Source organism: Rhincodon typus, chromosome 2 (assembly GCF_021869965.1).
Source record: "Rhincodon typus isolate 14 chromosome 2, sRhiTyp1.1, whole genome shotgun sequence".
Taxonomy (NCBI): Eukaryota; Metazoa; Chordata; class Chondrichthyes; order Orectolobiformes; family Rhincodontidae; genus Rhincodon; species Rhincodon typus.
The window spans coordinates 135,960,740-135,974,273 of NC_063333.1; the positions used below are offsets into that span (position 1 = coordinate 135,960,740).

Below are 13,534 nucleotides of genomic sequence, written 5' to 3' on the forward strand. Positions count from 1 at the left end.
GTGTGTGTGTGTGTGTGTGTGTGTGTGTGTGTGTGTGTGTGTGTGTGTGGGCGGGGGGGGGCGTGCATAATTAGTCCCTGTTCAAATTACACTCAAAAATATGCACAGATCTGCATGACATCTACAAAAATATACACTTTCCATATACATATACTGCAGAAAATGAGGAAATAATTGTGGTAAAATGTGGTAATACTTTTGGTAAAAACAAACTGTGTCTGTACTTCTTTACAAATCAGTACAGAAAATGTGTGCAACATTACAATACCACAAAACCAGAATGGTCTTTGTCTCAACTACTTTGCTACTGGCATTTGTGGTTTGTCAAATACACATAGATCCGAATGGTTTCATTTTTAAAACTAAGTACTCCAAAGTATTTTCTCCAAGTGTCACGATAAACACCTCTATTCTCACACATAACATCTACAAAACTGCTCATTGGAAATTTCTAAATATGAGGACTAGCTATAGCTGAATGAGAGAAATATCCAAAACAAAATCAAATGATCAATTTACAATCTTGGTAAATTTGGGTTTGGAGAAAAGAACTGCTGAAAAACTCCAAAATATGCAATTGGAACAACTGAAACCAGAAGGATTTTATTAGTATTTATCACAAAGATTTGGCTCTGATTCACCTCTCCTTATGGTATTTAGCTTTTCCAAATTTAAGTATCTCAATGTGAAAGCACATAGGCGGGGAGCGGGCAGGGAGGAGCGAGTGTGGGGAAAAGAATGAGAGAGGATATCACCACAGATGCAACTGAGCATTTTTTAAATGACAAAAACATGTCTGGTGAACATGGAGCTAAAACATTTGCAACAGCTTTACATTTAGATGCTGGGAAAGGCTAAGCTTGTCCCTTAAAATGCCCTGTGCCAGATTAACATACTCATGGGTCACTCATATAATTTCATGTCCCAAAAACAGAAAAACAACTGTACTAGTTTGTTTGTCTGTAAGGCAGATTCCAGGAGTCATTTTTAAGCAGGCCAATACGTTATGGTGAGAGTTCAACAGAACATACGTCAGTAGGGGTTCAATGGAATGAACTTACTGTTACCTTTTATAACATAAGTCTTCTTTTCCTGATACTGTCTGAATCTGAAACATCTAAATTAATCCATAGAAGAGCCAGTCTTCCTTTTATTTCCTGTCTGTAGAGCAGCAGTCGCCTGTTTCAATTATGAGTTTCGCCAGCTCCTACATTTTTGCTGCTCCATCTGGCTCAGTGTACACTTCCTTGGAAGGTAAAATACACCAACTGTTCTGATCAGAGACTGATAGAACCCTGGAAAGCTGCAACAATTAATGGCTTAGCTAAACTGATAAGAAAAAATAGGGAGAGCTACATTTTTCCCAATTGTGAAGATTTATAGCCATTCACTTTTAATGGAATATTAATATCAATTACCATTTGCCATAACAAATACTGCAAGACTGCCGCATGCAAAGTAACACCTATGTTTCTCATATGGAATGTAAGTTTGCATGATCTACATATTAATCAACGCAAATGACGAAAATGCTCAGGGGACAAATTTCTCTTTATACTGAATAGTTTCTCTTGATTATAAGTTATTCTGGGTCAAATCAAATTGCAGATTTTTTTCCAATGGCATTTCTTGTTTTGGGCGGTGTGTTTATAGGCGTGGAGGCAATGGGAAGCAAGCAGCACAATGTTGCGTTGATAATCACAAATGTTTAAAGTGTTTTTAAACTTCCTGTTGGCTGAACTTAAACATTTCAAGCTTTCTGATATTGGTAACAATAGTTGCTGACAAGTCACTTATCACCAGAAATGCAAACTAATATTTGAAACAATTCCCATACCAAGTAACATTATGTCACCAAAATACAGCCCCAGCACTTCTGGGCACAAAACAAATCAAACATTGTAAGCAAAGAACTAGCATTGTCCGAAGTTTTTATTTCTATATACATTCCTACGTAATCATGAGATTTAATTTTTTTTGCACAAGTGGTTAATCAAAATTGCCTTTCTACAAAGGGGGAGTGGGTCTGATGATTGGCTTCGATTTCCCTTTGTTACTTCCTGCTTGCACTGAAAAAAATGTACTCAGCTCAGCTACTGTACAATATTCTGACTCATTGTGTCCGACAACGAAGCCTCGTGTCCTGGAGAGCCAGGATGCAAACTACAGTTAAACTTTTAGGATTCAACATTCGGTTACAAAGGTACAGTGGGCCCTTTAAGCAACACAATGTGCAGCAAAATGACATTACCTTTTAAGCTAGCGTTTAACGTTTCTTCAGAATCATGTCTTGTTAGCAGCTCTTTTACCCTCCAAGACCCAGCACCTTCCCAGCCAAAAAGAATGGGCTAGAGATCAGTTCCCATGCCTCAATCAATGATTCTCTACAGCCAGCCACAAGGGACATGCAAGAATGCCACAGAGTAACTGATTTTTTCCTTCCTCCCACTGGGAGTCTGGCCTTCACTGAACTGGTAACAGTGTGAGAAATCACAGATGAAAATTCATATCTTGCCACTCCATGAAGCGTGAGAAAATGCTTCAGTGTTTTATAGTGTATACAACTTTTAAACACATTAACAAGAAAGTACTGATGCACTTAGAAACAACAGCCCTCACACTTTCCACAAGTGTTTGAGCAATCTCCACCCCAATTTTGATTGCTGGATGTGGGACAAGACATGAGCAGTCATTATGTCATAATATTTCATCAGACTACGTTTAGGATGGTTTTTGATTGTAAGGTTTTAACTTTTGCTAGTTTTCTGGGTTGCAATGTAGCAATGGATCTTCCCATTTCTGCTGAGGGGATCTGGGAAACAGTAAAGGGAATCACTGGCTTCAAGGTCTGCAGAGGATAAGGGAGAAAATTGGCACTAAGGAAAGCAAACCATTTTTGAAAAAAGTTTGAAAATGTGGAAGAACAAAATGGATCTTGATCTCTGTGACAATGTGGAAATTTCCATATCATTTTGTAATTTTTCAATTAAGAGCACAACATTAAGCAGCTAGATATGCTTCCCGAGTGGATTCAGACTTGGCAGATACAGCAGAAGCTAAGGGAAATATAAGTTACACATGACTCTTCTTTAATTTTACACAAGTAGCTAGGGTAAATTGTGCACTAGAATCTTCTTCAAACTGTCATTCGCACCATGACAACGGAAAAACTTGGTGGAAGTGGTGTTCCATTACTCTTCCAATGCAAAATGCATGAGCATGCCTAATGCACTGCTGTACCTGTGCAATAGATTTTTGTAGAAGTGGGCTGACTTTAACGTTTCCCCACTAATGGGTTTGAAGGCAGGGGTAACATTAAGTCCAGCAGATGGCCAGTCCACTGCCAACCCACCTGCTCCTGTTCCCATTGCAATTATACAAGTGGTAAGGGTTGCATTGTTGCAGCGGCTGACATGATACCCTTAAGTAGGTAATGACCAAAAAAAGGCCACATCACTGCTGCCACTGTTGAATTGGTTTCCTTGTGCAAGCTGATGGTCAGAGGACTGTCACTCCTTATCTGTCTCCCTGGATGTATCAAAGGTCCTCCCAGTGTGTAAATCCCCATACCCTCTAAATCCCCGGTGCCAATAATCCTGACCAATTCTTCTTGTCAACCGCCAAACACTTACAAAGTTCTGATCCATCACAGCTCGCCCCCTCTTTGGCTCTGTGCAGTATCTGCAGTGGGTGCCGCTCTCACTGGCATTAACCATACCTTGAAAGTTGCAGACCACTGATTGGCCAGTAGCTCTATGAAGCAAAGTTTACTGTCCCCAAGGGGTGGAAATCCTACCATCAGGCTATTAACGTCCAACAGGCTGTTAAGTGACTGCAGGCAGATGCTCCTCCCACAAGGTTGGCACGCGTCAACATTTTAGCTGGACAGAGGGTAGAATGGGTTGGGGAGCGGTTGTACAAGAAGATACCATGACTCCTTTCAATTTTTCCCACTGCGTATTTGTCAAGAGAATAAATGGTTATAGTTGAAAAGTTGGAAATGCAATACTAGTTAATATCTACATCCATTAACTCACTGGACAGGACAGAATGGCTGGAAAATTGGTCTTGGAAAGCAGTGAGTCAGTTTGTCTGCACGTTTCTACCCTCAGGCCATTTCAAAAGTGGATCATTCGACCGTTCTATCAAAGTAACTTCCTCAAATATGTCACAGCAGTGGCAGGTGGGAAAAAACCGGACCTTCTAGCCCAGAGATCACTACAACTGCACCACAAGCAGGTCACTACAACAGCATCCAGTGATCCAGTGGATCACTGAACTTGGACTGCGTGATTGTGGCTGGTAGCCAATTAATGTTCTGAACGGTCCTATTAAGGGCACTGAGATGATACTGACTTGAATCCTGACCAATGCATGGAGGCAGCCACCAGGGATCAGCACTCAAAATAACTGTTCAAACTCCTATCCCTCTACCCCCATTCCCCTTTGCAGTGTCTATTAGATAACCACATACCACCATGTGGAGGGGCTCCCCATCCAGAGTAGTGACCAGCCATCTGTGATCTATATAAACCTAATTTGTATTCAAAGGTCCACCAGTTATTTCTCTCTTAATTACATTGGCAGCTCCTATCTCCGATGGTGTGGCTGCAAATTTGGAAGTGCTGGAGGGTTCCTGCTGGCTTTCCAGCCTTGGGTATCTACCCACTGTCCTTGTTTGGATCAAGTACAGGCACATTGGCCAGTGCTTGCCAGTGCCCACCCAAGGACCCAACTCTAAGTCAAAAGTCCTGCCCCTTGTAGATTACTTTCAAGGGACTATACATTTTGCAAATTTTTTTAGAGCCAAGTTGTATAAAGCACTCATGCAACTACTTCTATCCACTATGTACAACAGATCTACGCAAAGCAACAAAATACAAAAGCTGCTAATACAAGGTTGAATGCAATACTTAGTGGAATTATTTTACACAAGAATCTCATTCCTATTGGTGTTTAAAAAAAAACATAGAATATAGAGCATTTAAACAGGAAAAGAATTCCTGTGGAAAACCTGCTCTCTGTACTGTCCTCTCAGATATTAAAGGGCCTTCATACATTGCCAACGATAACTGGATCTTTAAGTAGTTTTCAGAATGGTGCGGTCATGATGCAAACAAACGCAGTTGATCTTTCTCACAATGCTCAATATCCAGGTCAAAATCAATACAGTTTCATACCATCAACATTTATACAGTAACCATTGTAACAAAATTGATTTCTAAAAGCATTTGCAGGTTAAATTGATTAATTGTAAGCTTGCGTCCAACCCCCAGTCACCAAAAACAGGCACAGAAATCACAATATGTTAATCATGTCTATTGTTTACAATGCTGTCAGATAACCTCCCTCATTTCCATGATTTTTGTGTGCAGACACTATGTGTGGGCTACATACATTATCGGGGGACCAATATCATGCTTACAATACTCAAAGCTAGCCTGTACTTCTGAAAAGGGAGGCACATTGTGTCTGCTGTCGGTGCTAAGAGCATATGAACTATTGTGCAGTGGAAGAATCAACGGAAGCTGACTGTGTGACAGACTCTGCACCAAGGTTTTTAGATACTGCCCTGTTGCTCTTGGTAGAAGAGGTGGAAAGGAAGACAGATTTATTTTACACTCGGTAAACAGCCACAGGTGTCTCAGACTCAAAATCAGAAGGCAGCAACATAAGTAAGCAGTGAAAGTAAAAGCCAAGAGAATAGCATCAAAGACCTGGTTGCAGGCCACAAGAAGTTAAATGATCTGAGTTGTCAACATTCAGAAGTATATTTTCAAATGCCATCTCCTATCAACAGCTGCTAGTCTCATCCACTGCTCAATTCACATGCCACTCCAACCAACAATCTCAATCCGGAAATATATCTATTAGTTACGTATCTTACCTCATGCTCACAACCTCAACATGGTCACAAGCCTTACATCAACATCTCACAGCTTGCAAACACCAGCAGATATTCAATCATAGCAGCCAGATCATCCACTCCACTCTTTCTTGCAGAAGGTAATGTGCACATCAGGAGGCTGGGAGGAGAAGACATTTGCCTGTATCTCCCAAACCCCATGGCTTGTGTATGAGATGATTTTCATCGTTATGGTAAAGGCCCCAGGTGGAGCTGAAGCGACTGAAGAAGCGTTATCAGAATATGAAACTCATATTCTGTCCGCAAAAACAACCCTAAGCTTCTGGTTGCTTGCCATTTCAACACACCATCATGTTCCCTGGCTAACATCTCTGTGTCAGACTTGCTGCAGTGGCCAGCAAAACTCAGTACAGGCTAGAAGATCAGCACTTCATTTTCTACTTGAGAACCTGCAACTTTCTGGACTCAATATCAAGTTCAATAATTTTCAGGCCTGAGCATCTTCTCCCACATCCTTACCCCAACTCCCACACACCAGGCCTTGTCATCACATGGGCTGCCACCACAAACAACCCATTGTCAGCTACTAATAGTCCCCAGTAGCAGCTATTCATTCTCCCATGTTGGCCTTTATCCACTTCTTTGTCTGCCCAACTGTTTTTCTCTCTCTCTGGGCTCCATCCCCACCTATCATTTACTCCTTCCCCTTCCCTACCCCCACACCTTCTCCTACCCCTTTTCTAGCATATATATCGAAATTTTCTCAGCTACAATCAGTTCTGAAGAAGGGTCACTGGATCCAAAATGTTAACTCTGCTTTCTCTCCACAGATGCTGCCTGAGCTGCTGAATTTGTTCAGTATTTCTGATTTTCAGCATCAGCAATTCTTTGGTTTTTAATCTTCATTCTTGTGTTCCACTTCTCCCTGATGCTTTCCTGACTTTCTCCTCTCCTCTCACCACAATTCTATCCTTGTCTCTTTTTAGTTTCAGGTACTCAATATTGGAAACTGTCCAGGCAGTGGAGAAATGGGAAGAGTAATACAAAGATGTCACCCAATTTCACAGTCACAGCCACAAGTTTGGATACCGACAAAATGTATAATTTAGAGCATAGAATACAGTTGGGGTCTACTCTCGCTGAGATACCAACATAAGTGGGCTGGAGCCAGGAGAGGGGGAAGGGAAAGCGTAGGTGCCAGATTTAGAGTAAGCACAGAAATCTCTTCACCTCTACATGGCAGCTAGATTTGCTCATTTTCCCAGCCATACTCAATGCCAAAAAGAAACCCAACTCAGCTGTAGCCAAATCTCGGAACAATCATTTTGCGCACAAGCTTAAATCAACAAAGAAAGCACTTGAGCATCAGCCAGTTATTGAAACTCCAAGCAAGTTAGGAAAAGCACCCAAGATGCACAAAATTGCAGCAACAGCCAAAAGAAATAATCCAGCACTACCTCGCAAGTTAGTTTAAATTGTGCTGGTGTGTGTACTTCTCTATGTTTAATGTTGTGCTTAGGTGGCCAAGTGCGAGGGGGTCCAGGCTGGAGCATGGAGCCTCAAAATGGCAGCATTGTCATCAAATCAGTTTTACTAGCTGACTAATATCATAATCTGCAGGCTGCCTGTAATCATTAGGAATGTACATGCAAACCCATTACAAACATGGTGTCAAGCACAACTCTCATCTCAAGTTTACAAGCTTGTTGATGGAACCATCTATGTAACTTGAGAGCACTCCAATTTGCCCCAAAATCAGTCATTGCATTGTCCAGTTTAACCTTCATTTTCTTTATTGACACTAATTTGAAAACTGTTATTGTGCACGTGACTGGGAACAATTCTGTTGAGCAATTCACATAGTTTGAAACAATACATTCAGTCTTGTGACATCTTATATGCCATTTACAACACAGAAATTTTGAAAAAAAAAGTATTTTCTTTCAAAAATACAATGGCTCATTGAACCTATTACTCTTTTCAAAATTTTTCTCTTCTATCAATCCTAAATGGCAGGGTTAGAAAATTACCCTGAAATAGTATTTTTTCCCTGTGACATGACGATATAATTTCATTGGTGTGGAAATGTCTGTAAATGTGTTTAAAATGATTAATTTAGTGACATCAAATTGTGCAACAGAGGAGTAGGTTATATCTTCTCCACTGACAAATTGAGAAAAGTTTAATTCTATCATAAAACCTAAATAGTTTTGATTTGTTCACGTAAGCATCAGGATGGACACTTTTGGCCTGAAGCTAAGACAGAATGAGTGTTGGACGGGCAGGCACCGATGTCAGTGACAAACTCTCAGGATCTTGGCAGTGTGAAGTCTGACTGTCAACTGCATAGCTGTAGTTAGCCTCCAAAAAGCAAAAGAAAATGGTTGCTAGCTGGTGGGCTGGCAATGTTGTATGGTTGAGAGCTACTGTCAGATCCTGAAAGAAGTAACACTGAACAAAATTATGGGAAAGAGGTTGAGGAAGGGAACAAAAGAGGACATAGCCCAGGTCAGGAATGATCTATACTTCCTTGGGTTTGGGGGCGAGGGTGCAGGAGGCTCAAGGCTCTACAAGGAAAGACAAAAAAGCAAATCAACTTTTCTCTTTTGGCCTCTTCTGGTTTAACTCCTCTTCTGTCTAAAATGGTCTTAGAGAAACCACAATGGCAGTTGCGCCCTGACCATATTACAAGCATGAGACTTGTACATTAGGAATAAAGAAACCCTCAAGTTTCTGGCAAATTTCCTTCCTATCTGCTACAGGCACAGCATAAAACCTGAACCAGCTGGCAGTGTGTGTCCACAGTGGACAAATCCCAATGGTGATTTCAGCTATCCATCACCCTGATTTTTCCTGGTCGTGCAGGGTTGCACGTGTCCATTTTATTTCAAAATAATACATTGCTGCAGATAAGTACAAATGTGAAAAAGAGCTTTGTATCCTCCAGGCAGACACAATCTACCTGCAAAATTTATAATAATTTAGCTTGACCTTCTAGTTCCCAGTGTTACTTGTACAGTAAATCTATCCACCCAATAAAGTATTGTGTTTAGTTTATCTCAATTTATCTCACTTCAGTGTGTTATATCTGAAAGCATCATACATGCAGTGTACAGAAGGCTCAAAAACCGCACCTGGAAACTAGTGAATCAAATAAATAATTAGAAATCAGGAACTAAGACAATCAATAGGTATCAATAATTCCAAAACAGGATCTTAAGGAGAAAAATGGTAACCAATAAAATCACTCAAGTTATGTTTTCACAAACATTCGAGATTCCATCTTGTCCACAACCCTCAGAAACAACCAAAACAAGGGCCCTCACTTTTCATTGTGTCAATGTTCAGATGTTAATTTCTCTCTGATATGTTAATAGAGGTGTTAATCCATTTAAAATAAACGGGATAATGCCTTTACTAAAATAATGGACAAAGTCATTTGAGATGAAAGTGATAAATGTTCAGTCATTAATATGCTGCAGCACAACTCAGGGCTCGAGTTTCTTTCATAATAAACAATGAGAAATACATAATGTACAATAAAATCACTATGACTTACCTGTGCAGTTGCCTCTCATGTATTTAAAATCTCTCCAACCATGTTGTCATCTGAAAGCCTACCCAATTTCAAGAAAGTTAGGACTTAAACCTTTCAGATCTATTGCAAGCAGCCTCTTTGGTAATGGTTTCATGGAATCATGTGACTGGATATGTGGACGTGCTCAAGGCTGCTGGGTATTTGCTGCATTTGCACTGTTGACTCCATAACAAGCTGTGTGCCTCAGGCACTGCAAGCCAGGAACTGCCCTTCACACAATGGTCCTACACCTTTATCTCAAAGGAAAGGTAGGTTACCACCTCAGTTTGCTGGCAGTGGCCTGGAGGAGATGGTGGACCATATAAAGGTGAGCAGCTGATGATAAAATAAGCCATGCCAGCAGTCTCAGCCAGCCTGGATTGAGTTACCAGTCTGTATCAGTGCAGTGTCACTGACAAAAGGCGAGGCATATTAGTACAGGAAGAAGGTTAATGATCTTCAACACTCCGAGACGATAAATTTCAACATATTCTTTCAACTACCTTACACTCACAGGCTAGCACTCACTCTTACCCTGCCAATATGCACTCATCTCACCAAGGCTCATGGACTCTACTCTCAGGATTGCACGCATCATGTCTACTCAATGGCTTTCCATCACTCCATTCTTCCAAATTACTAACTTTCCTGCCATCTGCTTCCCACACACCCACTGAGGACAGCTCACTACCTCTGTTGCTCCTGCATCACCACTACTTGTTCTTCCAACAACTATTATCATATTCGGTCCTTCTCTTTATCATACTTTCATTTCATTGCAGGAAATATTGACTCACCCTCCAGACTCGTGTCTCCACAGCACCCCAACCTGATGCAACTGTAATCTCCAGATGAGTTTCACATGACCTGCAGGACTGACTATGGCCAGTCTAGAGCCTCTTGACTGAGTAAAGGTATCCCTGACTGATCAAAGTACTGCTCCCCTTCGACTTTCTGACATGCCATTTGGTTGAAACACATGCAGGGTGCCATAGGTGACGCTGACATAGCATGGTGTAGCAACATGTCCATCCTTTTGCTCATTCAGTGCCCCAAGACAAGCTGCCTAAGACTCCCAATGCACTAAAAACAGTGCAACTCAGAGGATGGAGCCTCCAAGTAAGCACAAATTGCGTGAGTGCTAAGGAATGAAGCTCGGAGCCATAAGATGCATCCTACGTAGATGCATGAGTATGAGATGTCTTTTGGCACTAAGTGAAGTCCTGAAAGGCTGGCAGTGAGAGAGTTGGGCTGAGAGCAGCCATGATGATGTGGTGAGGCTGGTGGTGTGTCATTACTGACTTGCATGGATGAAGGCTAGTGGAAAACTGTGTCCATAAAATATTCAGGGACATTGCGATGAAGGCAGAGTTGGATGAAGGCCTAGAGAAGCAAGTGGCAAGATGCTGACACCTGGTAACTATTCTGACTTTCATGTTGGGAAAAGGCAGCATCTAGTTTCTCAGGGATAGGGAGGAAAACCGAAGGTGCTTCGACATGAGGCGAGGTGGGTTAATACTCATTAACGAGATTCTGAACTCAATATTTAAACCTTAAGGGGAAAATCAGAATTCTTTTTCTCAATGTCGGGTTTCTGAACTTTTCACTTTTGCCATATATCTTCAAGTTTTTCGTCATTGCTTATGCCATGCAAGGAAGAGGAATATTCTGCTTAAGGAATTCAACGAGATAGGAGAATTCCTCTTAAACTTCACCAACATAGCCCTATGTAAGCGCTGTGGACCACAACAGCCCTGTGTCTAGCAATACATTCAGAATGTAAAGTGGATACATTTACTTTGTTCTAGGAGCGCTTGACAAAGTGTCCCAAGGCCTAAAGTTTGTATTTACAAAGCATCTATATGGTAGAAAATTATCCCGGAACATTTTGAAAAAGAAGAAAAGAATGTATGAAGTTTTGTGAGGAAGGTCAGTGGCTGCCTCAAAGCTTAGTCAGATAAATAAGATGCAAGGAATTACTAAACACAAGGGGCTGAGGCAATTATCGAAGGAGAGGTACAAAATTAGGGCAGAATGAGGATATAAATGACCTCATATGAGGTTCAAGATTTTAGATATGCTGTGCAGGGTGATACAGGCTCAATGAGAGGGACTTTGGGATCTTCTGTAGGTCAGGATGCAGATGGCAGGATTCTGGAAGGTTGAGGTTTATGAAGGAAAGTTGTCAGCCCTTTCTTCTCATCCAGGAGTGGAAAACAATGAGCACTTTGTAAAACTTGAGTTCTTATTTGGAATGCTCTTCTACATCAAAATTGAAGAACTACCTGCAGAGTAAAGCATGCACCTTTGAATTATTTCTAAACTATAGCAAGAAAAGAAACCAACCATTTGTAAGAATTTGGAATGATACAACTAACTCTGTACATGTCATATAGAATGATACTAACACTGACCATTCTAAAATCACCCCCTCTCCCACCCACCCACTGTGCCTGAAACACCTCTGATCATGTTTTCATGGTCAGAAATCACACAACACCAGGCTATAGTCCAACAGGTTTATTTACAAACACAAGCTTTCGGAGCCTCATTTCTTCTTTGGGTGCTAACACCTGAAGAAGGACTGAGGCTCCGAAAGCTTGTGTTTGCAAATAAACCTGTTGGACAATAACCTGGTGTTGTATGATTTCTGACCTTGTCCACCCCAGTCCAACACCGGCACCTCCACATCATGTTTTCATGCAGAGACTCATGTTCTGGGTGTGGAGTTGTTACCTCTTCTCAACATCAACAATGACTTGTGTTTATATAGCACCTTTAACAATATGAAATGACTCAAGATGCTTCACAGAAATGCTGTTAAACAAAATCAGACACCAAGGCGTACAAGAAAGGAAGCCAGCCAAAACATAGGTAAAAGAGGTAGGTTTTCAGCAGCATCCTGAAAGAAATGAAAGACTAGAACAGAGGAGATTTAGGGAGGAAAAGTCAATGCTTATGGGCATGGCAGCCAAAGGAACAACAAGCTATTTTGAAAATATTAAAATTAGGAATGCAGAATACATAGATAGTAGCAATGAGACCAAGGAATAATTTCAAAGTAAGGGCAAAAATTTCAAAATTGATACATTACTGGACAGGGGTGATAAGTGAACAGCACTTAGTATGAGTCAGGATACAGACAGCATTTTGGATGAACTTGAGTTTATATTACTCATCCTTTCCTAAATATACATTTAAATATAAACATTGTTTATATTTTAAATTATCCACAATAGTGATAACTGTCAATGCTGACATTGCTAACATGTTGCTATGGCCATGGATTAGGGTGGGCCCATGTCGAGAGACCACTTTACTGAGCTTTGAGCATATGAACAAAATTTTACAAGAAAGAAATTTAATTCAAAGCTGCTCCGAAAGGATTACGCACTTTTGAAATCAATGAGAAGGTTTAAATAGCAACTGCTATTGATGAGATGAACGGATGTGATAGGATAAGTTTGTCATGTGTCACATATGTGATTATAACAATATAGTGTGAATGGAGATAGCAGAAATAGGTAAATCTTGGAGGGAAATGAAAGACAAGATGAAAAATTCTGGAACACAGGAAGCCATTGGATGTTGATGGAGATGTGAGCCTTGGTTTGAGTACACAGAACACAGTAATTTACATTTTTTATGGCTTAGGAATGGTATAAGTGCAAAATCCAACAGGGACCACCTTGAGAAGGCCATTTACAAAATGTTCGCAACATGAATTACAAGTTCAACAATTAAGGGTTGGAACCAATGCAAATACACATGGACTGAGTGGTTTAAGAAGGCAGCTCACCACCACCTTCCCTAGGGCTATTAGGGTCAGGCAATAAATGCTGGCCAGCCAACGACACCCACGTCCCTCAAGCGAATTTAAAAAATGGTACATTCGCTTAAGAAGAATATGCTCAATATCCAGCATATTATAAAATATTATATCAAGGCACAAGTAATCAATCGTGATCAGAAGCTGCACAATATATGTATTCAGCATATAGAGGCTGGCACTGGATAGGCTTGTAGATCCATACCGTGCATGATGGGTATTTATACATATTTTGTAAAATAAAGAGTCACGGTAGTTTAAC

At 40.8% G+C, this 13,534-nt stretch overlaps 1 protein-coding gene across 3 annotated transcripts in view; it reads right to left on the bottom strand.

The window, feature by feature from the left end:
• LOC109928285 (GDP-mannose 4,6 dehydratase-like) overlaps nucleotides 1-13,534 on the bottom strand; it is a 180,481-nt gene that overhangs the window by 147,615 nt on the left and 19,332 nt on the right. Inside the window, exon 1 of one of the 3 annotated variants that reach the window (XM_048618479.1) lies at nucleotides 2,252-2,333. The exons of the other annotated variants lie outside the window; for them this stretch is intronic. The gene's annotated coding sequence lies outside the window, so the exon portion shown is untranslated. Of the gene's footprint in view, nucleotides 1-2,251; nucleotides 2,334-13,534 lie in introns of those variants that run through there. 3 annotated transcript variants of the gene reach the window in all.